This window comes from Eptatretus burgeri, chromosome 10, assembly GCF_056783735.1.
Source record: "Eptatretus burgeri isolate ZD-2024b chromosome 10, Ebu_testis_v1, whole genome shotgun sequence".
NCBI lineage: Eukaryota > Metazoa > Chordata > Myxini > Myxiniformes > Myxinidae > Eptatretus > Eptatretus burgeri.
In genome coordinates, this window is record NC_140970.1 from 39,285,320 (window position 1) to 39,309,469 (window position 24,150).

Sequence of the window (24,150 nt, forward strand, 5' to 3'; positions counted from 1 at the left end):
GCCAAGCAGGTTGGTTTCCTTCACCGTACTTTCTTCAAAAATTATATTTGTGACGCCTCCATAACGTTAGAAATTCTAATACTACAACTATACTACTACTACTCCTCCTCTCATGTTACCCATCCTTTTGTGGGGTTGGCCAGGGAAAGTTTTTGACCAAATTATTTCATGAACAGGCTTGGCAAACCTGACGTACAAATGAAAGTGGCAGGAATTTGAAAGTTGTTCTGGCTGTCAGTGATAATTCACCGGCTCTTCATGAAAGACACTGTGGGATCTTTAACGACTACTCACTAATGCTAGGGGATGGTTAATATATAAGTGGCGATCATTTGAAATAATTTTTTTTTGCTTAGTGAGGACGTACTTCCAAAAATATTTCCTTGCTAATTTCAATATAAAAATATTTACTGCCTAATGATATACTTACCATTAAGATAATGACATGTATTGGAATAGTTTGAGTACTATGTTCTCAGAACTTTATCAACGCCTCACATAAGGCATCTAATAGTGTATAGAATGTGAGAGCCAAAGGTTTAGAACAAGTCGCTACTCATCTGCCATACGCTGCATTCGGACTGTGATCTTGGTTCATATTTTCATGCTTTGATTTGAGGAAGTGAATTTGTTTGCTTTTCAACATCATTCCGTTTCAAGGTTCATTTGACTTTCTGTTCCGGGTCTGAGCACATTGGACGTTGGCTTGTGCAGTGCCTCCTCATGTTCATCAAAGCTCAGCTTTCTGGACCAGATCCGTCATGCCTTTCTGTTATCGTTTTGTCCTGATGTTAGTTGCTTTCGTCCAATATTCCGTGTTTAACCAGATCTTGTTGTGGTATATTGACAAATCAATGTCCCTGTGAGTATCTGGCTGATTTACTAAAGCCTCAATTAGTGGGTGTGCCAATTCTGTCTTTTCTCTGATGGTGCATGTGATGCCTCATTCCACTTTCTTTATACTAAGTGTTCTCTTTTCATGGTCCTCAGTTTTATGTCATTTCCCCCTCCTCGCTTCTTGGGCAAAAAACATTTCCAAGTTGGTCTCCAAAGCCAATCACTGACTTGGCATGCTCCTTCATGCAGTTTTTCCTTGGCACACCTGAACTTTTATCTACCTGCAAGGCCTTCATCCATAGTTTGATGGAGTACTGTTCTTCCCTCTGGGCTGGCACTCCTGCCTCAAACCTTGGTCGTCTTGATGCCATGGAAACCAAGGCCTTAAAAATCATTTGAATCTCTGGGCCTGTTACTTTCACATCACAGACATGTCGGTGGTCTCTGTCTTCCACTGCCTCCTTTCTCGCCCAGCACTCCCTGCCCTTTCTATGCTCTTCCTCCGCCCCCCCCCCCAGGTTTCTGCATGCATGCAGTCTACCTGTAACCCCCTTTTCTCAAAATCCAGACTCACTGTTCACCTCCTCTCATTCATTCATTCCTCATATTTCTCCAAGTCTTCCTCTATTTTGTCCCTCACCCCTCAGAAACCTCCTCCTTCTCCTTTGTATGCAGCACAAGGCTGCAGATAGCATCACTGGCTGAGGACGCACCTGTGCCGCTGATGCAATGCTCCTATATTACCAGTACACTGGTACTCATTGTGCCGACCTTGGAAAGATGACAGACTGAGTCAACCCCACCTGGTATTAATTCAACCAGACAGGAGATCGAACTCAGGACCCTCACGTCCCAAGTCAGCCACCCTAACCGCTAAGCCAACACCGGGCTCCTCAGAACCTTGCTCATTTGTTTCCAACCCCTATTTTTTTGGCTCCCCCACAATTCTCGACTGCATACAATGAAAAAACATTTCGAGACATCTTGTTGTCAAGCTCATATCTACATCACTCACACTATTATATGGATTCTTACATATGTTTGTGTTAGAATTGTGTACAATATTATTTCATGTAAATTATGATGAAAATTTTCAGGCAGAAGCAATGCTGAGCTTTTTCACAAAGATTTATGTGCCATACCTTGAGCCACCTGTTGGCTTTTTTTGACTTGCTTTTCAATGTGAGTTGTGTACTTTGGTTTGAGGAACCGAGGACTGCAAAGCTTCTTCGACTGAATGCACAGGGAGATGACCAAGAACCTCGTCATTTTAATCCCTATTTTATATCACAGTATATACCATAAAATAGGAATAAAACACGTAATACATTGTTACGGATTTCAGAATTCGGTCTGATGAATGCATCCACACATCCAGGTGCTCAGACAGTTATTTCCTTAAATGAATGTTCAGATTAGCTCCATCCCCATGTCTAATGGGATCTGAAATGTGATGCGTTGAGAAGGGTAAAGGATAGATCTCCTCTCTTATGGGAAGCTTTTTTTCTTTACGACAGACATGTTTCCTCAACATTTCTTTCACGAGCTCTGAAGCACAACCCCATTCTTCCTCAGTGGCAATCTTTCGTGAGCTCCGACGCCTGCCTTTTTTGAGAGCGCACGGGTCGTCATGGTAACCGTGCCCCAGTGGGGCGGGGTGAGCTTGGGGCGGACGGCACCCCGCGGAGACGGCCCGGGGATATAAAAACAAGCGAAAGGTACGTTCTGAAGAGAAAAGCCTGAGGAGAGAAAAGTGAAAGGAGAGAGTAAAAAGCAAAGGGCGAGAGAAGCGAGCAAGAAGCGGGTGTCTGGCCAGCGCCGACGAGACAATTCGCCCTTCCCAGTGCTTCGGTAAGCGAGCGTGAGGTGCGCATGTGGGTGTAAGCAGCACCGCCAACAAGTGAGGCACGGGTCGATCACCAACAACACCAGGGTCTAAACCCATGACTGACGATCTCGGTGCCCTCCAGACTTCGACTGGCGTTCAAGGCTGCCCCGTGAGAGGGTGCACGGCAAAGCTGGGTGCTGGTGATGGACGTGACATGCACGCACGCATTTTCAGGACGTTTTTCGCTTCACGCACGACTTTCTGGTGAGCGAGACGATTCTCCCCCTCCCCCTGAATGATCTGGTGGGTACCCATGTCTGTGTTTAGCTGTAAGTAAGTCAACCCCCGATAAGCATCTGCTCTTTGTCTCTTTCCTGGCATTTTGATTGACTTTGCTTTGAAATTCATTCTTTATTTACCTCAGCAAATAAAAGGTTCTTTTTATTTATTTATTTTATTATTATTAAATTATTGGTCGATTTCCAACCTGTCCGTGTTTGTCCTTTCCTTCCATCGGTCTAGCATTGTCCAAACCGCGATAGACTGGGATGTAATTACCACAGATTTGACCAAAAAATTGTCGGCACGCACCAGCGGTTAAAACGCTCGGCCGCCAGAATTAAAGGCTCTACCGAGGACAACCGGGGATTAATCCCCCTGAGTGACGAGTTGGTGTCTCGCTATCCGTGGCCGCAACAATATGGAGTTAAAAAGTCTTTTGAAGGAGCGACTTCGTATTTGAAGAACATCATGATTTTACAAATGAATACAAGATGTGGGATTTTTATTGGTCTGATTGTGATTCGACCTCCAATTTCATGCAGATAAGCAAAGAAACTTTCATGTCTCTCAATTTCCAATGTAAAATACAGTGCTGGACCATATTTCCACAATTATTTCAGCTGGAAAGTGCAGATGCATTGGGAAGAATAGGGCAAGCTAATTTGTAATATTTTTTCCCAAAATTTGCTCCGTACTATGTTTATAAAGTGATGCCATTTTAAAGTTTGCAGCTTTTTTCGTGTGCAGCATGAGGCTGCGGAGTAGCATCATTGGCTGAGGGCGTGGCTGAGCCACTGATGCAGTGTTGTTTGTTGGTTCGGGCAGGAATTTGTTCAGGGTGCTGGCTATAGCTTGCCTACTCTTTGCGAAGAACACTGTAGAATGTTTAACGTACACCAACTAATGCTTCAAAACAGTTGTTTCTCAGGTCAGGTCAGGTATGGGAGCATGCACTGGAACAGCATGTCGCTGCATCCACTTTTTGCCGGTACTCCAGGGGCTTCCGTCTGGCCATCCCCCATGCAGATGCCTGACCCATCCCTATATCCTTGAGATGCCGATCAACCTGCTGCAAACACGAAGCACATCGACATCCCATTGGCCTCCTCCACTCGTGATGCTCCATTGCTAAGAGAATCTGGTGAGCAGGATCAGCATCAGGAAAATGACACGCATGTCCATACAGCCGTAGCTCACACTCACGGACTATACAGGTAACAAATCTCATTTGAGTCTCTCTCAGCAACTGCTCATTGGACACAAAGTCTGACCAGCGATAGCCAATGATTCTCTAAAGAGTCTTGGTACCAAAGAAATTAATCTCCATCTCAAATCCCTGGTTAGAGTCCAAGTCTCGCATCCGTAGAGCAAGACTGGAAGCACCAAGGACCTGAAGACTCAGACTTTCGTCTTCCTGCACAGGTACCGGCAGCACCACACTCCATTATCCAGTGAATCTATGACTCCCCAGGCCCATCCCAGACGTTTATTGACCTCTGGCTCACAGCCAGCAGAGACATGAATATCACCGCCAAGGTCAGTAAATCTCTCCGTGACCACAACATTCTAACGACAAACAGCTACAGACAAGATAGCAGCATCCAAGATGTCATTGAAAGCCTGGATCTTAGTTTTGACCAAGGAAACCTGCAATCCCAATGGCTCAGACTCCTCATTCAGCACCTTGAGGACCCCTAAAAGGATATCTCGAGTCTCCGCAAAGATGACTGCATCATCTGCGAAATCAAGGTCAGAGATCTTGACATTCCCAAACGATGCACCGCAGCTTGATCTCTCAGTCATCCTCCCCAGAATCCAGTCCATACAAGTGCTGAAAAGTGTAGGGGCCAGAACACACCCCTGACTAACTCCAGTAACAACTGGAAATAAGTCAGAGATGGTATCACCACATCTCATGGCACTCTCAGTACTGGAGCATAGTTCAGACATCAGATTGATCAGTTTTGTTGGCACCCAATGAAGACCAAGAATCCTTCAGAAAGCATCGCAATTCACTGAATAAAATGCTTTACAGAGATCAACATAGGCTGCAAGCAGCCCCTGCAGAAACGACTGCTCTGGGTGCTGGTGCTCAAGCAGATGGTGGTGAACCCTATCAAGAATTATCAGAGCAAAGACCTTGCCCGGCACTGAGAGTAGTGTCACCCTTCAGTAGTTGTTGCAGTCCTGGCAATCACCTTTTCCTTTCCAGAGAGGGACAGAAAGACCCCTCTTCCAGTCAGTTGGATGATGCAGGTGTTCCAAGCAGAGCACAGAATTGCATGCAACGACATGAGTACAGCATTTCCAGCAGCCTTGAGAAGTTCAGCATGGATTCCACAGATCCCTGGAGCTTCACCCCATTTCAACTGGTTCACCACAGTCTCTGTGTTTCCACAAACGAAGGTGGATCACAGTTGATTGGAGGATCAGCAATAGGGATAGTAACACCCCTGACATCCAACTCAACAGCTGGTGGATCAGCCTGGTACAGCTGCTCAAAGTAACCGGCCCAGCGGGCCTTCACTTCGATATCCTCTGTCAACAGCCCACCACCCTCCGCTCTAACTGCAGTACACTGAGGGACAGGCATGAAGGAATGCAATGCGCAAATTCTCATGAAAGCAGGACAAGGATCACTTGACCACAGGTGATGCTCTACAGATTCCTCGTACATAGGCATCCTTTTCCACCCTTAGCACGTGTACAGTTTTATGCCTCAACTCCCTGAACAGATCTGCCATTAAGCCTGACCCTACGACTCTGGTCAATGGTATCCAGTGTCCCTTGAGACACAAAATTCTTCTTTGCTCAACGATGAGTTCCAAGACATCCAACGGCAACATCAAGGATGGTGGTCTTGAAGGCACTCCACATCTCTTCAGGATTCCCCAAAGTACCCAGACCTTCCAAATTCCCACTCAACCTGTTCGCAAACTCCTGATTTACCCTCTCATCCTTGAGCTTAGCAACGACCAGCTTCACCTGGGATGGTGTCATTCTCCTGGATTTAAGTCAGGTCAGGCCAGATTAGATCTGTAACTGCCCACAGGTACCATGTAAACCTGTACTAACCTGTTGCATGGTTGGGTTGTCGGTGACTAAACCATCTCCCCTACTATGTTTCCGGGTCAGGAGGGTGTATGATATGGCCACCCAGCAGGATTAAAAACAAAACCTGTCAAAGGACGGAGGAACTCCTTTTGAGCCAACAGCCATCCATATCTCATGCCCAACTGTGTCTGCGGACCTGCTCCTGCAGTTGGGTTACCTTTTTAAGGAGGTTGGTGGCAGGATTGGCAGTCCAGCCACCATAAAACCCTTCACTCCACAAAGCACAAGAAAAACGCAAATAAAATTGAAAACCTACTCCATGGGTGTACCTCCGGTGCAGCTGCCCTCCACAGGGCAGCTCCTCAGATGATGGGATTGGGGAAAAGCCTTCGGGACCCCCACTCTTTGACAGGAGGAAAACCATGGGGTAATATTTCCAGGTCAGATTGTGGTCGGGGTGGTGCTGAGGTGTCGTCCACCAGACTGCGGTCTCCTTGGGTTAACCTGAGGCAGTCCCTTTGGGTTGTTTCCTGGAATGTCCTTCCCTAAGAGAGGATGATCACCCATCTCTGTCTGGATGCTCTGATGGTTACCATGCCCAATGAGTTGCTGTAGCTGCTTCCAATAATCTGACTCCAATGATAATTGAGGTAACAACGGTCAATGAGTGTATTATGAGACGAATGATTCATCACTCCTTGGGTGTCGTTTCCCTGGTCTCTGTATATGTTCTGACGAAGGCGAGTGATCTCACCATGAAGGACGCATTCTATTCCACGCTCGAGTCTGTGGTTGATCAGATCAATGCCCCAGGCAAGATAATCTTCCAGTCTTGGGGGATTTCAATGCATTGACAAACTGATAGGGATGGTTATGAGACATGTGTTGGTCCCCATGGGTCTGGAACTGTGAACCAGAATTGCACGAAGGTCATGGACTTTGGGTGGCTGGTTCATGGTTTCAGCGCCCACAGGCTCATCGCTGGACTTGGTATTCCAACGCTGGTGGTGTGGCAAGGGAGATTGACCATGTGCTCGTTGATGTTAACTTCTCGGCTTTATCGAACGATTTTAACCTATTATCTCATTTCCCCCATTAAATTGCTTGGCTTTAATCTACCATTATGATGTTTATTTCAATACTTTCTTCTGACTCTCATGCAATGAGAATCTGAGATTAATAAATCAGAAAGTTCTTCCTTCAGTGTTTTCCGAATAAGTTAAACCTCAAGCTTTCTTTTCGTTGGAAGTAAGTTGGCTGAGAAATGATCCTCCATTTCTGTTTTCCTCCAATACTCAACAATATGCTTGAGACCGTACAGTGCATTGCCCTTTATCCAACACCCCACAATGCCATGACTTCACTCAACTCATTGACGGATATCAATATCAATAAAATATTGGATCTTACATGGGTTTTCTTTACATATTTGTCCTTTGTGAGATGAAGTTGAAGTATTGTCTGCCACTCCTCATGTGTTGGATGGTATCTGGCCTTGACGATGACCACGTGATGAAGTTTATGAAACTTGAAGGGTTTCACAACTGAAACTAGGCCATCTGAGTGCACCTTGAAATGTGGATCACAGCTCAGGAGCTGAATATTGCTTCTCTTGCAGCTGTCAAATGAGACTGCACACAATGCTAACATCGCACAATGCGTCAAATTACTTCTTCATTTTGTACAGCATATTGAATAAACAAACAAAACCATAGATATTACTTAAGAAACACAGTTGGTCATCATTGTTCTTCCAAGGAGATAAAAAGACCATTGAGCAATCATGCCTGTCACAGTCCCATCTGAATACTCATGCACCCTCCCCCCCTCCCACCCCCCTTCTCCCAGTTCCCTCCACCATGCACCCTTTTGCCTTATTTAAGTAAAACCACAAAAAACGATGCATCAGGTCGAAGTAAAGTGTCTGGTGGTTGTGGATGAAACATCATGGGACAAGGAATGACTTTAGATAGGTTTATAACAATATGAACTGTGTTTGTTACTTGGCCAATTTTTTTTTTTGACAAGTATGTTGATGTGTTTGTTTGTTTGTCTGAGCGCTCGCCTCCAGCCCAAACCGCTAAACCGATCGTTCTGAAATTTTCAGAGAAAAACAAATTCTGAATTTTTTTTTTGGCACCGACCCTGCGACGGTCCCACATTGAAGTTTCATAAAATTTGGTCGACTGAAAAGGTCTACATACAATACAATAGGCCAATTTGAGCCAAATTTTCTAAAATCCTCAATATGACGTGAAATATGAAGAGTATTTGCATATCGGGTCACTGAATTCAACCACCTATTAAATTTGAGGTGAACGTTCGCCAAAAGGTCAACAAAGGTAAAATTTTCTAAAATCCTCAATTTTAATCCAATTTACTTGAAATTTGAAGAGCATTTGCATATCAGGTCACTGAATTCAACCACCTATTAATTTTGAGGTAAACATAGGCCAAAAGGTCTATATAGGCTAATAGGCCAAATTTTCTAAAATCCTCAATTTTTATCCGATTGACTTGAAATTTGAAGAGAATTTTCATGTCGCTGAATTCAACAACCAATTAATTTTAAGGTCAAAAGGTCAACACAGGCCTGATTTCTAAAATTGGTCAGGCCAAAAACGGAATATATCACTATTTCACAAAGTTGTGGATGAGTTGAATAGGTGACAAGAACAAGTGGATTGGGTTTTGGTTCACATCCATCCCATCAGTGGGATACAAACCGTGAACTGTTCCACCTGGCGGAGAGGTATGCGCTCTACCGAGTGCCATTTCACTTTGTGCTGTTTTGCCAAGTTGTCACTCTATGAGTGATTTTTCATTTGTTTTTTGTTTTTCTTTGCTCGAATTGCCATTGAAGTAGTAAACCCATTCGTCTTACAATATGACCATCAAATTTTAAAATTTTCTTGATAATAACACATTTCAGTTAAAAACACAGTGTGCTGGCCGCAAATGAAAAGTGAAGAGGACCTTTGGTGATGACGTCTCCCTCGTGGACAACCAAGGGCAGTGGGATGATGTGCTGTGGCTTCAGGAAACTTGGTTCACATTTTCCTGCAGTAGCTACTGACACGAGGCCCTGAGATGAGAGGAACGGTGATTTCTAATTATCATCCATTTTACATAGGATACCTTTGACTTTTTTATATAATGGATTATTATTAAGGCAGTATGAAATAAGGCGATATAAAATTGATAATAACATGGCGATATGAAATTGATAATGTATTGTCATTTCAGACGGATCGTGAACACGGCCTGACTGAGCCGGAGGTCTGATAAAGACCTCCGTGAATTCCGAAACGGTATTTAAAGTACTGCATTCAATTTATACTGCGATTCCCCAAGAATCACCCAAACAAAGCCAAAACTGGCGGTGAAACGTCGCGCAAAGCAGAAAGCATTCAAACATTCTTATTACAAGAAAGAGCAATCAGAGATGGCAGACCCTCACCAGGCCTCGTTTTGTGTGGTGTATTTTGTGTGGTGTATTTTGTGTGGTAAATAAATGGAAGGATGTATTAAATGAAAGGTCGTTGGTTGCAAATGGTGTAGTTGATGTCGTTGTAAATGTGTAAAAGTCAAAGGTCTGAAAAGTTGTAAAGGTAAAATGGTCTGAAGGTCTAAAGGTTGAAAGGTGGAAAGGTATGAAAAGGTCTAAGTGGGTCTAAAGGGTCAGAATTGTCTGAAGGGGTCTAAAGGGTCTTAAAACGTGTCAAAAGGGTCTACAGGGTATTAAAGGTCTAAAAGGTGTGAATGTCTAAAGAGTAGAAAGGAGTTCAAGGGTCTTCAGGGTTCTACTAAAGGGTCTTGCAGGGCTAAGGGTGTAATTGGGTCTATATGATCTTAGGGGTATTAAGGGTCAAAAATATCTTAGGGGTCTAAAAGGTCTTAGGAGTCTTAAAGGGTGTTGGGGTTCTACAGGGTCTTTGGGATCTTAAAGGGTATTATGGGTTGAAAGGGTGTTGGGGATGTTAAAGGGTCTGAGCAGTTTTAGGGTACTAAAGGGTCTTTGGGGTCTAAAAGGTATTAGGGGTCTTAAAGGGTATTATAGGTCTAAAGGGTCCTAGGGATATTAAAGGGTATAAAAGGTCTTCGGGATCTAAAGAGTCTTAGGGGTCTATAAGGTCTTGGTGATCTAAGGGGTCAAAAGGGTGTTAGGGATCTTAAAGCAATGCTCCAGCACATGCTCCTATACCTGACCGGACCTGATCTTAAAGGTCTAAAGTAGTCCAAAAGGTCTGAGAGTTTTAAGTCTTATTGTTGTAAAGGGTCTGAGGGTTCTAAAGGGTCCAATGTAATTGATACACATACTCACATTGTGTGTGGACAAACAGACAAACAAATGGACCCAAATGCAACACCCAGTCCTCTGGTGAGGGTAATAACAATTTGCTGATACTCTATGTCCCCTTCACTTTGGGTGTGTGAGGAATAGATCTGTGTAATATGAAAGCTAAATCTTGTAACCGTTTTTGAAATATCGCACACACAAGCCAAGTTACCGAGATGGTTGTCATGGCAACACAATTCAGCCAATCACAGCCGTGCTCGAACCAGGTTGAGATAATGTCATGAGGAATAGAAATCTGCAATATGAAAGCTAAATGTTCAAGGGTTTTTGAAATATTGAGTACGTAAAAGCACATGGACAGATGATCAGTCAGTCGGACAAAGCTCATTGTAATGTCCCCGTCTCCGAACTACTAGTCGAAAGGACGTGGGACATAAAGTGGTTTCTTGACAAAGTATTCGGGGAAAATAGAGAACATCACAATTGATTAAAAAAATGGCACAGATCTGGCGACAACAGACACGGCGAGGGATGATGGGTCATACAATCTTGTGCACAAAAGAGAGAAGGCCTAATCCCAACTATTGAGGCCAAATACTGGATTCACAAAAGGAAAAAAGGGGCAGGCGAGGACTTGTGGCAGGCAATAGCTGATGTGTAGTGCACAAGTTGTTGCAGCATCGAGTGAAGTGTAGCTCAGGTCGGGTAGGATGGCAGGAACGATGTTGCCAGGAGACGAGAAGATTTTGATGTCCCCGTCTCTCCACAGCAGTCCTTCCTTGGATGACGAACCAGAGAGAGGGGCAGATGTTACTTCTGGATGTCCACAACTCCAACTGCCATGTGCAAGCGCAGCCACGACCCTTGTGAACTCTGGGTCTGCCTCACGTACGGTGGTCCCTCTCGTTGGCCTTCCGCTGGTGTAGGCGGCACCATCTTCCTGCCAATCCTCAGCGCTAATAAAAAGTATTCCTCACCTCCCCTCCAGGGCTCTACAGCCAACTTCATCACCATGGCTTGCTGTGCGCTGACCAAAAAGCACATGATGGTTTTGCATGAAAGCGTGAAGCATTTTCTTTGTGCCATTGTGCCCACAAATCTTCCACCCTGCTTCACCTGTTTTACAGGAGATTTTGAACAACACAGCCTTACTATATTTGCTTTAAAATTTACACTCAATGCCTTCTCGGTGCATGTTTTATACGATGACTTGCCTCTGACATTTTCCCTGATATGGGCGTAAATCTAAGCTACACGAGTCACTTGGTCCATATTATTCTTCAGATGGTCTTTCTATGGATCCCCCCCCCTTTCCGAGTAACAATATGATTAATACTATGAAGGCGATATTAACTTGATAATATTGGCACTGTTGGAAAAAGAAAAGCCTGGCACAGGACAGAGAGACATGGAGAAGACTATAAGCCAAGGACCTGCCTTTGGGCAGAGCACACATGATGATGATGATGATGATTACATAAGATTTCCATTCCGGATATATAAATCAATGGAGTCATGTGTCAGTTTTATTCGATCACAATGTGGATCACAATTTCAGACAGAATTTCTCATTGTCAAGTTTTAGACATCTGAACGTAAATGAAGAAGAAGAAAAAGAACAAACATTGGGAAGATAGTCGAAGTCCAATTGTATCACTTCTCAGAATTATATGAAGTATAAAGTAAGTACTTTGATGGGAGACCTACGTAGAAGGTTGGCACCTGTAGACCGAGGTGATGTTACAGCAGGAGAGTTCAATTGGCAGCGTCCTTGCCTCTTAATGTATGGTCCTAGATTTGTTTCCTTGTGCATTAAAATCGACACCAAAAACTGCCTTTCTGCTGCAGGATACTGATGGGATGTACAGGTATATACAAAAAAAGTGCCAAATAGCCTTCTTTTGTGTCCAGTGAAACAAGTGTTCTTATTCTGGTAGGTAAGAACAAGCTGCCCATGTATAAAAATCATTGATGTATGATAAAGTAATTAAGAAGCCATATACAAATAGAATCTTCAAACAAAAACAACACAGGTGTGAGGAAAAGACTTGGTAAGTAAAATACCAACTCAAATAAATAATCAAAAAATAAACAAACACCAGTTGGAATTTCAACCACATTTATGCTTCTATATAAAAGGATGATGTAGGCCTCTCAGTCCTCTTATTAATACCTTTTGTCCTATTGAACTACAATACAAGGTCGAGACAATTCGAATTGGTTGAGGAAAATGTGAGTTGTACACTGTAACTGGAATATAAATTTTTGATGGGAATTAAACTTTCCTTTGATATATTTTCAGGACCAAGGTGAACTTCCCTTTGAACCGTATCATCACCGTTCGATTCCAGACCGACTCAGAACTGTCAGTTGGTGCTTCACTCAGATGGGTGTTAACTGTAAAGCTGGGTGTCCTGTCTGCCAGCATAAACTGGTGGACTTTAAAGATCCCACAATCTTTCGTGAAGAGTACGTGAATTGCCGCTAGTACCCTGAACCAGTTGCAAATTCTTACCCAAATCAGTCAAGTTTCAGACCTGGGCAGCCGGTTCATGAAAGGCTTTAGCTAAAACCTTTCCCCTTTTATGAACTCTGAAGAATTTGGGAATATCTATAATTGGGACTGTTAAAAGAGTAATAGTAGTATTAGTAATCTTCTTCATATAATGGAGCGAATGTGTATATACATGGCTATATATATATATATATATATATATATATATATATATATATATATATATATATATATATATATATATATATATATATATATATATATATATACACACATACACACACAAACACACACACACACATACACGAGTGAGGTATGCATCCTCACTGTAAGCAATAACAAACCGTGCTTCCCCGTTGTCTTGGGTCACTCACCTGCATTTGATTTTTCATTTATTTATTTCATGTTTTTTTTTTTCATTTACGGATGCTTTCTAACAGTTCTGTAATTTTTCCTGGCATATCGGCTTCGATGTCCATCGGCACTCAAAATTGCCGTGCTTCCCCATTGTCTCAGGTTGCTCACCAGCATTTTATTCATTTATTTATTTTCATTTACTTATTTTCATTTACAGATGCTTTCCAGTGGTTCTGTGATGTTTCCTGGTGTCCATGGGCTCACAAAATGTCAGCTTTCTATGTCACCCAGAAGGCAGTGATCTTTAATGTCAGTCAGTCAGTATGCCTGGTGTTGGCTTAATGGCTAGAGTGGTGGGCTTGGGATCCCAGGGTCCTGAGTTCAAATCATGCTTGGCTGTTGAATTCATACCAGGTGGGGTTAACTTGGCCTGTCATCCTTCCAAGGTCGGCAAAATGAGTACCAGCATGCTGGTATCCTGTGTCGGAATGGTGACACGTCCAGGATTGTGCCCAATAGCCAAGGAGACTGCTTAGGCAGCACCAACGCTCTGCACAGAGGATGGTCCCAATGGATGGAAGTGGAAGTCAGTCAGTGGTTAAAAAGAGCTTTATCTGTTGGATTTGACAAAAACTTCAAAATTGATCAATCGGCATTTTACTTCATAAAAACTTTACAGGATGGTCAAGCAAAGCCAAATATGGTTATAGTATATCCCAAGTATTTTTCAAGTGTACAGTGTGTTCCAGAAGAAAGTATCACTTTGTGGAAATATCACCACTTCAAATTGCCCATTGAACATGGGCCGATGCTCGTAATGGTCATCACAGCATTCATATGCCTTATCTGAAGGGAAACATACACGAGCTAGAAATGATTTGTAGAGCTGATATATGACACTGAATTGTCAATTCCGAAAATAAATCTGGTTCAAGTAAAATGGCAAATTGTCCTGGAATCCTCGGGATATAAAATGTAGCTGCTTGTTCTTCGATGCAGTAGTTAACATGTAATTTTTAACCAAAAGCTTAGTGCTCAAAAAGCTTGTTACCTGGAAAAGAGCGTGTCAAAGCCCCGAAATGGTACTGAAGTCATGCTTAATCTAATGTAATGAGGCTGGAAATTGGACGACAAATGGCACCGTGGCACGTGAAGCGTTCCCTCGCTTTCCCAGCTCACCTTTTAGTCACGATTACACACACAGCCAATTATACCCGGGAAAAACAATTCAAAGCATACCTATACAGGTACTTGAACACCTCTTTGGTTTGAGGAAAATGGTTCTAAAATAAACTTCCAGTTTACCAGTGTTGTGTTCTCCTCCTCACTCCTTTGACCTATCGAGGTTACTTTTGTCGGTGATCGCAAAATTGGTGAAATGTGAAAATCCGCAACTGATGATAGAAGTAAAGTTGAATGACATTTTAACCAGTATGGTCTTTGAAAGGGTCTTGTTAATCGGTCTTCTGAGATTGTTGGAAGTTTTTCATGAAATCTTCCCTTTTGTTTCTCGCTCTTGATAATATTGGCACCGTTGGCATGTTTTACTGTCGCTGCATGCTATTAGAGAGCAATCGTCACTGCAATGTGTCCCATAATGCCCTTGATAATGTTTTATTCCATGGACAATAAATTATCTTGAATTTTGAATCTATAACCATCGTGGCTGGAATGGTTTAGTCTGCTGTCTTGAACTGGACATGGTCACTGGTCAGGGACTCGTAGATCACATTTTGAACAGGAAAGGTACATTTTCGATCATCTCATTGTTTGAAACGTTATCCTTCTTGTGGAAATTCTCGATAAGTTTATTGAAGTTATTTTTCTTAAACTTTGTGCCTCGGAAGAAGCGTTAATCTGACTGTCTTATCGGCTCATACTCGCTTATAAATGTCAAACATCTGTCCCATAAGCATGTACCCTGGTAGCTGGGTGGAATTCTCTGTTTGGGTTATTCATAGTGGAACTACCTGACTAAGTCTGTATCCTTCTTGATCTACAACTGTGGCATTGGTTCTGTGAGACACCATGGACATTGACCATACAAATTGTGAGCAATAACGAACCGTGCTTCCGCATTGTCTCGGGTCACTCACCTGCATTTATTTTTTTTCATTTTATTTTTTCATTTATTTATATTTTCATTTAAGGATGCTTCCTGATGGTGTTGTGATTGTTTTTTTTTTCCTGGTGTATCGGCTTCGATATCCATCGGCATGCGAAATTTCAGCCTTCTACGTCACCCGGAAGGCACCGAACCTTAATATCAGTCAGTGAGTCAATGAGTGGTTAGAAAGAGCTTTATATGTTAGAAAGATCACAACATGTACACACTTGTATAGATTTCCTTCGTGTTTCAAACTTTTGGGGTAAATGTCCAGAAGCCCCTCAACCTATTAGTATTGCCATGTGAAGCCTTAGCAGGTTCAAATGTCATGTACCATACCTGCTTTCCATTGCCAACAAATGTAATATATTTGTCATTCATGTTAAAGTACATCCAAGGGAAAGGTTCTTCATTTTACAGAGAAAGTTTTTTGTTTTGAACCTTATGCAACTTTATTGTCTCCATCTGCAATAAAAGCTCCCAAAGCAGAACAATTGCAGAATTGTACATCTGCCTTTGTGTCTAACTCGATTCACGGCTTTCAGCATTCATGTATTGTATTTTGCATTCGAGTTTTACAAATTATATTTCCATCAGATCCCTGTGACTGAAGCACAACAGATGCTGACACTTCCCAGTTGCACTCAAACGGGGGTTAACTTCTAATTGGGAGATTTGTAATTAGAGTGGTGGTATCTTTGTCTGCAGCAAATAGAGCGTCGTGTAAATGGTTCCAATTGCAATTCACAATGCGAAAACACGGCAATAATGAGCAGGGAAAACCGCACCCTCAGCTCCCAACTGTGTTTGTAAACACGCCAAGTAGGAACACTTTATGGATTAACTTTGGTACACTTAGTAAAAATCCTAAAACCTTGTAACAAAGTCAGAAACAGACTTTGTGTTGCAGGGTAGACAGCATGTCACTTTGCAATGAGTGTTAAGCTGAGTTTCCCCCTGTATTAGTAATTAATCCAGATGTTTGATTTTAGAGTTTATGACATTGATCTCTTTTGACCCCCTACCCCATGTAGAACCACCACAGAAGTCTGACAAAGAGGATTTCTGGATCATGATTCAAAGAGATTGCAGAAGAAAGACATCATGTATGTGTATTACACCTTTGCATATAGTGTAGTTATACAAATCAGCTGAAGCCTGTTGTTGGCTTAGTCGCTGGCTTGGGATTCCTAAGGTCCTGAGTTTGAGCCCTGTTGGCTGCCGAATTAACACCAGGTGGGGTCGACTCAGCTTGTCATCCTGCTGAGGTTGGTGAAATGAGTACCAGTGTACTGGTAGAGGGGCACAGCATCAGTGGCACAGCTGTGCTCCAAGAAATGATAGCTACCTGGCAGCCAAAGCTGCAAGAACAGAATACAAATCGGCTTATTACAAAATGGCACATATCACTCGAACAGCATATCTTGACCTATAAATATTTCCATAAATCCTTTTCTTCTTTGACTTTTGCTTGTTTCAATGTAAGATGTATCGGGGCTATTTATAAATATACAGGCCCAATTTTCATTTAAGCACAGTTTATCGTACCAGCTTAAAGGCCAAATGATATTCGGAAAAACAGTCGGAGATTATTTTTGACATCCCCAAGGAAATGCTGATAGAGACAGCCAGCTTAATGCCCCTCCAAAGGACACTGCTTGTGCTAGACCAGAATGACAGTTTATAGTGAGATTCCTTCCCATGAGTAATGAAGGTCAGACGAGAGAGCAACACGAATATAATACGATTATCAATACCGACGTGTCATGAAAGACAAGCTGACCATTCACCTCGTTATGAGGTGCTTTTTTTTCCCCAAAAACCACTGCCTTGGCATCAATACAAGAAGCATCATGAGCAATCGTGCCAACATGAGCACATACCAGGTCCTCAGATAGCACTCTTTATCACTTGTTTCGATTTCATCAATTCATCAATTCACTCCTTGTGTACGTTAAATATCCCTGGGCACCTTTTGAAAAGAGTACATCATTGTGTGCCATTACCCTGGTCAAATTCTAAATTCCTGCCATGATCTATCGGGGGAGGAGGGGAACTGCATCAGATCAGTTGCAAGACCACACTTCTAGAAATGATGCAAACCTGCAGTTATGTACATACTGTTTCACGAAATCCATCGCAAAAGTGCATAAAACAACTTTCTTACCAGTATAAGCACCGAGTAGATGACATCGAGCGTAGGCATTGCGGTTGATAGTGTCCCAACATGAACTACAAACGGACTCTACACTTGTTCGAACTGGCACTGAGAGGGTTTTGGCCCAACCCTTCAGTATATTTATATATATATAGCCATCGTCAGTGCACAGATGCATTGTTTATTAAACCGTGATTACCCACAAGGTAATCTCTTTAAAGGCGGTGCCTAACATGGAAACTGACACTCGCTGGTCTGTCATGCTCAGATTGTGGCACAATACATTTCAAAGTGTCAAGACCTGATCAGTCATATACTGTCCAACTAGTCTTTTTTTTTTTGCTCCTAAGAGTTTAAAATGTGTTCCGTGTTTCTAACTACATGTCTATGCTTGTTTTTCTTTCTTTCATACACTCACTGTCCGTTGCTCTTTATTGTCATTGGCATGTTGGAGGAAGAAGGAAGCATGGACACATGCACATATTGATTGCAAGATAAAGAACCTCAGAGATATCTGGAATAACAGATATTAGTAGATAGAGGATGTCTTTGTCAACATATAAGATGAGAGTTGAAGCTGGGATCCCAGCATCATGAGCTACATGATCAGATAATAACACTAAATGGGCCAACCCTACACCCTGTTGTCAGTATGCCTTCCAGCTGCACTTTATTGTTCAGTTCCTCCATGAATGTGAGCTCTGTTTCCAGAAATTGATATAAAAAAAAAAACTCAACTGCAAATCTTTTCTTTGAGAGGGTTCCTGATGATGCCATCAATTAAATTGGCTGCCATATTGAATAACAAGCATTTTCTTTGCATGACGCAGCAATGACAAATATAACGGCCATTGATTTGTACGGCAATCATTGGAAGGGAATGCTAGAAAGAAATAAGTGCCTAACTTCTCTCCAATCAACGGCACATAAAGGTGTGTTTATCCACCAGTGCTTTGACAAAACCTCATCGTGACCGGCCGAGAACCGTGGCACTGGGTGAGATCCGTCACCATTAAAAGTCCACTGAGCTGCTCATTCACAAGCTGCCCTTTCAACGCCAGGTCCGTGAAATCGCGTAGGATTTCCACGATTGACGTGCTTCAAGAGCCCTGCAGTGATGGACATTGAAAAGACATGCGAGGCCTACCTCATTCATTTATTTGAAGACACAAGCATGTGTACAAATTCAGACCAAGCATGTCACCATCATGCCCAACGACATCCAGCTGCCTCGTCGTATCTGCGGCAAACAAATTGTTACTGCTTAGAGGAGTCCCAAAGAGATCCTCGCATAGTTAAACCTAGTTATTTCATACTATACTGTTTAGTTTAACTGTCTAAAGTCCGTGTTGATAGGTCTACATTAGCATTGTGTAGTCAGAAATCCCACATGTGGCATTTTTCTTTTCTACAAGCCATTTGCTGCGTCTCACAGCATCACGAGCACGTTCTCCTCACAGACGTCCCCGAAACCGCTTTATCAACAGGTTACATGAATGCCTGAGACAATATATCATGCTAAAACCCAAGGCCGCGGCGGACCCTTCCATGTATGGGGGGGAAGTGGGAGTTGACGAGACTCGAGCAAAGAGAGGGGGTGGAGGGGGGGAGGCTCTATAAAAAGGCAGAGCGGGGAGCTTCTTACAAAGAGGGGAAGAAAGACTGAGAGGCTCGCAGTTTCAGAGACTCGGAAATTCAAAGCTTGAGAGGACTTCCGGACTCTGTTAGGCTGCTCACTTCTTCTTCGCATGCCTGTGAGGGTCCTTTGCATCCTTTGCCTTCTCTGTCTATCCTTTAGATTTGCTCGCTCATTCTTGTTTCTTTCTTTTGGCCTCTGGAGCACTTTTCGTTTCTATCTTTGGAGCGATTCAAGAGGCACGTTCTCTGGTGGCACGACTCTGACCCGAAGCAATTATTTTAGTCACTTTCCTGCACACTATCTATTCATGTAAAGGACTTGAAGTGCAAAGCAATTCTCCCTCTTGTTGGACATGGACTGCTGTCTGCACATGTGGGAACGGTCCATTGATTTTTAGGGGATGAGGGAGGTGAGCAGGCTTGCCCAGGGGGATTAACTCGTGTACTCATTTTGAGTACATGGATTAATTTGAGTGCAAGCAGATTGCAGTGCCATACTTTCCTTCCCCTGGCCAGGTCCACTGCATCGCGGATGGGTGCACTGTTCCACTGACAAAAATTGAACTCGTGCTATACTGACACATTTGCCTGGTTTTGCAAATGGCCGAGATATTCTGAGCTTGGATTAATGAAGGTTATTTGGTGAATGAATGTGAAAATGTATTGCTATGCCAAGACCCAATAATTTCCAATAATACCTGCAGTCTTTTAATGCATAGCTTGTAGCAAGGACTTGTATCCACCCCCATATGACAGGAAGACAATATTATTGTTTACTTGCTTATTATCCAATCATGCTACATGGCAGAGAATTTTTTTTTAAATCCATTTTCATGATTTCTCATTAGCTGTGCCACTGAAGGTGGATGGAGGTTATGTTTTCACCCCTGTCTGTTAATTGCCGGAATCCTTCGGATTTCGGCAATTATGTTGGTCGGTTGTGTGTGTCATTCTGTGTGTCTATTTGTCTGTCTGTTTGTTTGTGTGTTTGTTTACCCTGTAGCAGCCACACCGTTTCAGCGATCATGACCAAACTTGGTACAGATGTCGGCCATGGTCCAACTTAGACACATCGTTTTTGGTGATTCTAGGTCAAAGTCACCGAAAAACCGAAATTCTTATTTTCGCAATAACGTCCGCTAAAATGGTCGTATCGACTTCAAATCAAATCCAAAATGTGCATCTTCCAATTCTGCATCCAACCATATGTCTCATTGGGGTGTCACACCAACCCCCTTCTTTGCGGCCGGGGATCGAATGACAGGGGGTCGGGTCAAAACTTTCAAATTGCGATAAAAACGCCATTTCAAGTCCGATTGACTTCCAAGTTATGATCATGACCAAACTAAGTGCTATAACTCATTAAACAGTAGCACTATCGAGTTATAAGAACGAAATTGATTTCCAGGTTTTTCTTTTTTCAGAGATCATGGAGATATGACAAAGTTATTCCGGCCAATTCCTTGCTCAACGAGCAATTTCATTTGTTTGTTTGTTTGTCTGTCTGTGAGCAGGATATCTCAAACGATATGAGGAGGACATCAAATGGACGGATGAGGACGAAATTTGGTGTATAGGTTGGGTGTGTGACTGTCGAATTGATGAGATTTTGGTGAAGATCCAGATTTGGATTCGAGATTTATTTTTATTTTTAAAGTGCTTCTTCATAATTGAGTGATGGGACCAAAAACAATAATAGAACGTGATATTTCCAAAAGTTGTGGATGGATTATGACAAAACTTGGTGGATGAGTTGGGTAGGTGACAAGAACAATAATTTTGGTGATTACATTTTGGTTCAGGTGTGGATGCAGATCCGGCCTATCAGTGGGATGCAAAATGTAAATTGTTCAGCCTGGTGGAGGTATGCGCTCTACCGAGTGCCATTCTTTTTTCTATTTATTTAATTAATTGATGTTAAACCTTTTGAATCGCAGTTTTCAGTTTTTAGCTCGATTACGATGAGGTGAGATGAGCTGTTAATGCCATAACTTCCTCCTATCGGTCGGGTAGTCAAGTAGTGGGTCCATTAACGTTTTTTGTTTTTTCCCTACTCCTCCGAGGCAGTTGAACAGATCGTTTTGAAACCCTGCATAATGATTCATGACGTCTATGCCCAATAACTACTGGAGCCCATTTTAAAAATTTCCATCCAGGTGGTGAAACAATTAGGTAATTAACTCAAAATGTAATCCATGTTTGTGTTTCTATCACATATCACAAGATTCCATCATCTCACAAGATGTTTCATTGTTTAACTTATAAAACCTCTTAATTTAACTTCTTAATTTAATTTGATCTTGATCATAATTCAATTTAACCTCTTAATGTCATCAATGCACTTTTGCTTTGAAGGACGGGAAGAATGGGGGAGGTGTGTGTGGGGGGGGGTGGTACAGAGAGGGGACAGTCCTTTCTGTAATTAGTGTAATCCTTTTAAGACCGTTAAGATCTCTTTAGACCCCCCAGAGTCCAGACCCTATACACCATTCGGCCCCAACTACTATTGGAATGTATCCTTTGGACCTTTATACCCCATATACCTTTTATTTAGACTATTCGACCCCTTAAGACCATTAAGACCCCTTTCGACACTTTATGCGGTCCAGATCCGTTTGACTGCTTTGACCCTTTAGTCCCTTTAAATACCTTAGATCTTTTAAGACCCTTTCGACATTTATTTCTTTGAGATCCCTTTCGACCTGTGAGACCCAAACTACTTTTGGAACGTACCCTGTACACCTTTAGATCCCTTGCACCCCCATACACCTTTAGACCCATTATGACCCTTTAAAGACTTATAGACTCTTTACACGTGTAGACCCTTTTGATATTTAGCCCTTTTAAGACCCTTTCGACACTTTAGACCTCTTTGACGCTTTAGACCACGATAGACACTCTAAACCCTAACTGCTATTGGGACACACCCTTGAGACATTTCAGTCATTTAGACCCCATTGACCTTTAGACCCCTAAAAAGCCTTTAGACGTTTAGACTCTTTAAAACCTTAGACCTTTTAAGACCCTTTAAATGCATTTAGACATTTACATCTTTTGGATTCATTTAAACCCATTAGACCAAAACTTCTTTTGGAACATACTCTTTCGACCTTTAGACCCCTCAGAACCCACAAACCTTTAGCCCCCTTATGACCCTTTAAACCCCAACAGAGCCCTTAACCTGTATACCCTTTTGACCTAGAGATTGTTTGGACTCTTTTGACCCCTTTTATAGTTTATACCTTCAACGCTTTAGACCCTATAAACCCTTTAGTTTTAGAACCTTAAGACCTCCTAGACTGTTTAGACTCGAACTACTATTGGAATGTACCCTTTAGGAGTCGGCAGGCCAAGCCCAGGAAATATGCCTAAAAAAACTTTTGATAGCATTTTTTGTTCAAAGCTGGCAACCGTGCTAGAAAGTATCACTATGGTCCAGGCATTCAGAATCACCCGGTTGCCAAAATGGTATTTGACCTTTAAGGTCAAATTTGGAGGTCAAAAGGTCAAAAATTGTGTTTTCCCTCTTTTATCTTGTACTTTCAAATAATGTTAGGTCTGGCATGAAATATTGAGGAATTAATGAAATACAAGGGTATTAAATTCCATATTAATAGGTAAACGTGAAGAAATCCTTGAATATAAATGTTGAATTCTCTTTATATTAATGCATTGGTTTTTCAGGGAGTTGAGACACCCTCTCCTGACTGATACTTTTATCGCCGACTTTTAGATAACGTACAAGAATCATTATGGAGCACCTTCCCAGGGACTTGAAAGTGCAATTGACCTAATTAGCATAATTTTACAGTCATATAGAAGGTCAAAAGGTCAAGGGGAAAAACAAATAACATACTGTCCGTTCAGAATCCTAAGGTAATGGGTTTTTCCTTCTCAAATAAAAACTACAAATTTGATCGCCATGAAACTTTGCCTGTGTTAGTTTGAAGTCCGTCAATATCGAGGAAGAGATAACACACTCTAACAAAATTTGAAGATTTTGTAATACAACTATCCATTAAAAAGGTCTGCTTTCGCCGCGCAGCCATTTTCTCGCGGGCGTTTTCCCGCATCACTAATAGGCGTCGCTGGTGTCGCAAAGCCTCGATCACATGTTTCCGGTGTGTTGCCATGACAGGCTTTCCTCCCCCGCACAACAATGGCCACGTGGTGAGATTTGACTTTTTTAATGGATAGTTTGTATTCCAAACTCTTCAAATTTCGTTAGAGGTTAGTGTGTTATCTCTCTGTAATGTGTCCACTTCTCCCTTGCACACCAGTCTAAGTCTTAAGTAGGCACATGTCGCTAGATATACCCTCCCGCTTCGCTTTCCAAGGCATGCATGTATCAAGGCAAACACTTTCAAGGGCGCATGTATCACCAATACAGTTTGGGAGACAACAGGAAAAACATGCATCATAATCGATGGCCATGCATTGATTCAGTCCCTAGGGAAGCCACCAAAGTGCAAGACCTTTGGTGACGATACCAAAAACTTTGAGAAGACTGTGGTGAAGCAGTTCAGTGGCAGGGTTTCCAGGATTGACATTGTGTTTGACCAATACTGGCCTTTGTCTATCAAGTCAGCTGCAAGGACCAAAAGAGCTGGCCAGATGAAGAGACCAATCCGAAAAGTGATCGACCGGGAGGATCTTCATCTTCCCCAAGCATGGAAGAACTTCATCGCTTTAGATGTAAACAAGGAAGACCTTGCCATGTTCCTAAGTGACAGACTTGCGAAGCACAATGACAGAGACAAAGAGGTAGTTGTTGGTGGCAGCAAACCAAACGGATATTCGACAACACGGGGAGTCATCCCAACATTACAGGCAAACCATGAGAAGGCAGACACAAGGATCATCCTCCATGCCCTTGAAGCCATTGATGCTGGATTTGAAAGCATAATCGTGAAGTGCCGGGACACAGATATCCTCCTCTTGCTCATTCACTCTACCAGGGACAAACTGTGCCAAGTGTGGATGATGAGCAGCACCTCCAAGGAGCAGGAATGCTTTCCAGTGCATATCATCAATGAGAAACTCACCCGAGTAGTAGTGGAGACCTCCTTTTGAC

General features: G+C 42.5%; 1 protein-coding gene across 1 annotated transcript in view; it reads right to left on the reverse strand.

Annotated features, from left to right (window-relative positions):
* The window catches only part of LOC147018367 (cadherin-2-like), a 54,430-nt gene extending 45,348 nt beyond the window's left edge, over nucleotides 1-9,082 (reverse strand). Inside the window, exons 1-3 of the mRNA XM_085897948.1 lie at nucleotides 8,978-9,082; nucleotides 7,412-7,632; nucleotides 1,980-2,070 (exon numbers count right to left, since the gene is read on the reverse strand). The gene's annotated coding sequence lies outside the window, so the exon portion shown is untranslated. The remainder of the gene's footprint in view (nucleotides 1-1,979; nucleotides 2,071-7,411; nucleotides 7,633-8,977) is intronic.
* Between the last annotated feature and the right edge of the window lie 15,068 nt (nucleotides 9,083-24,150).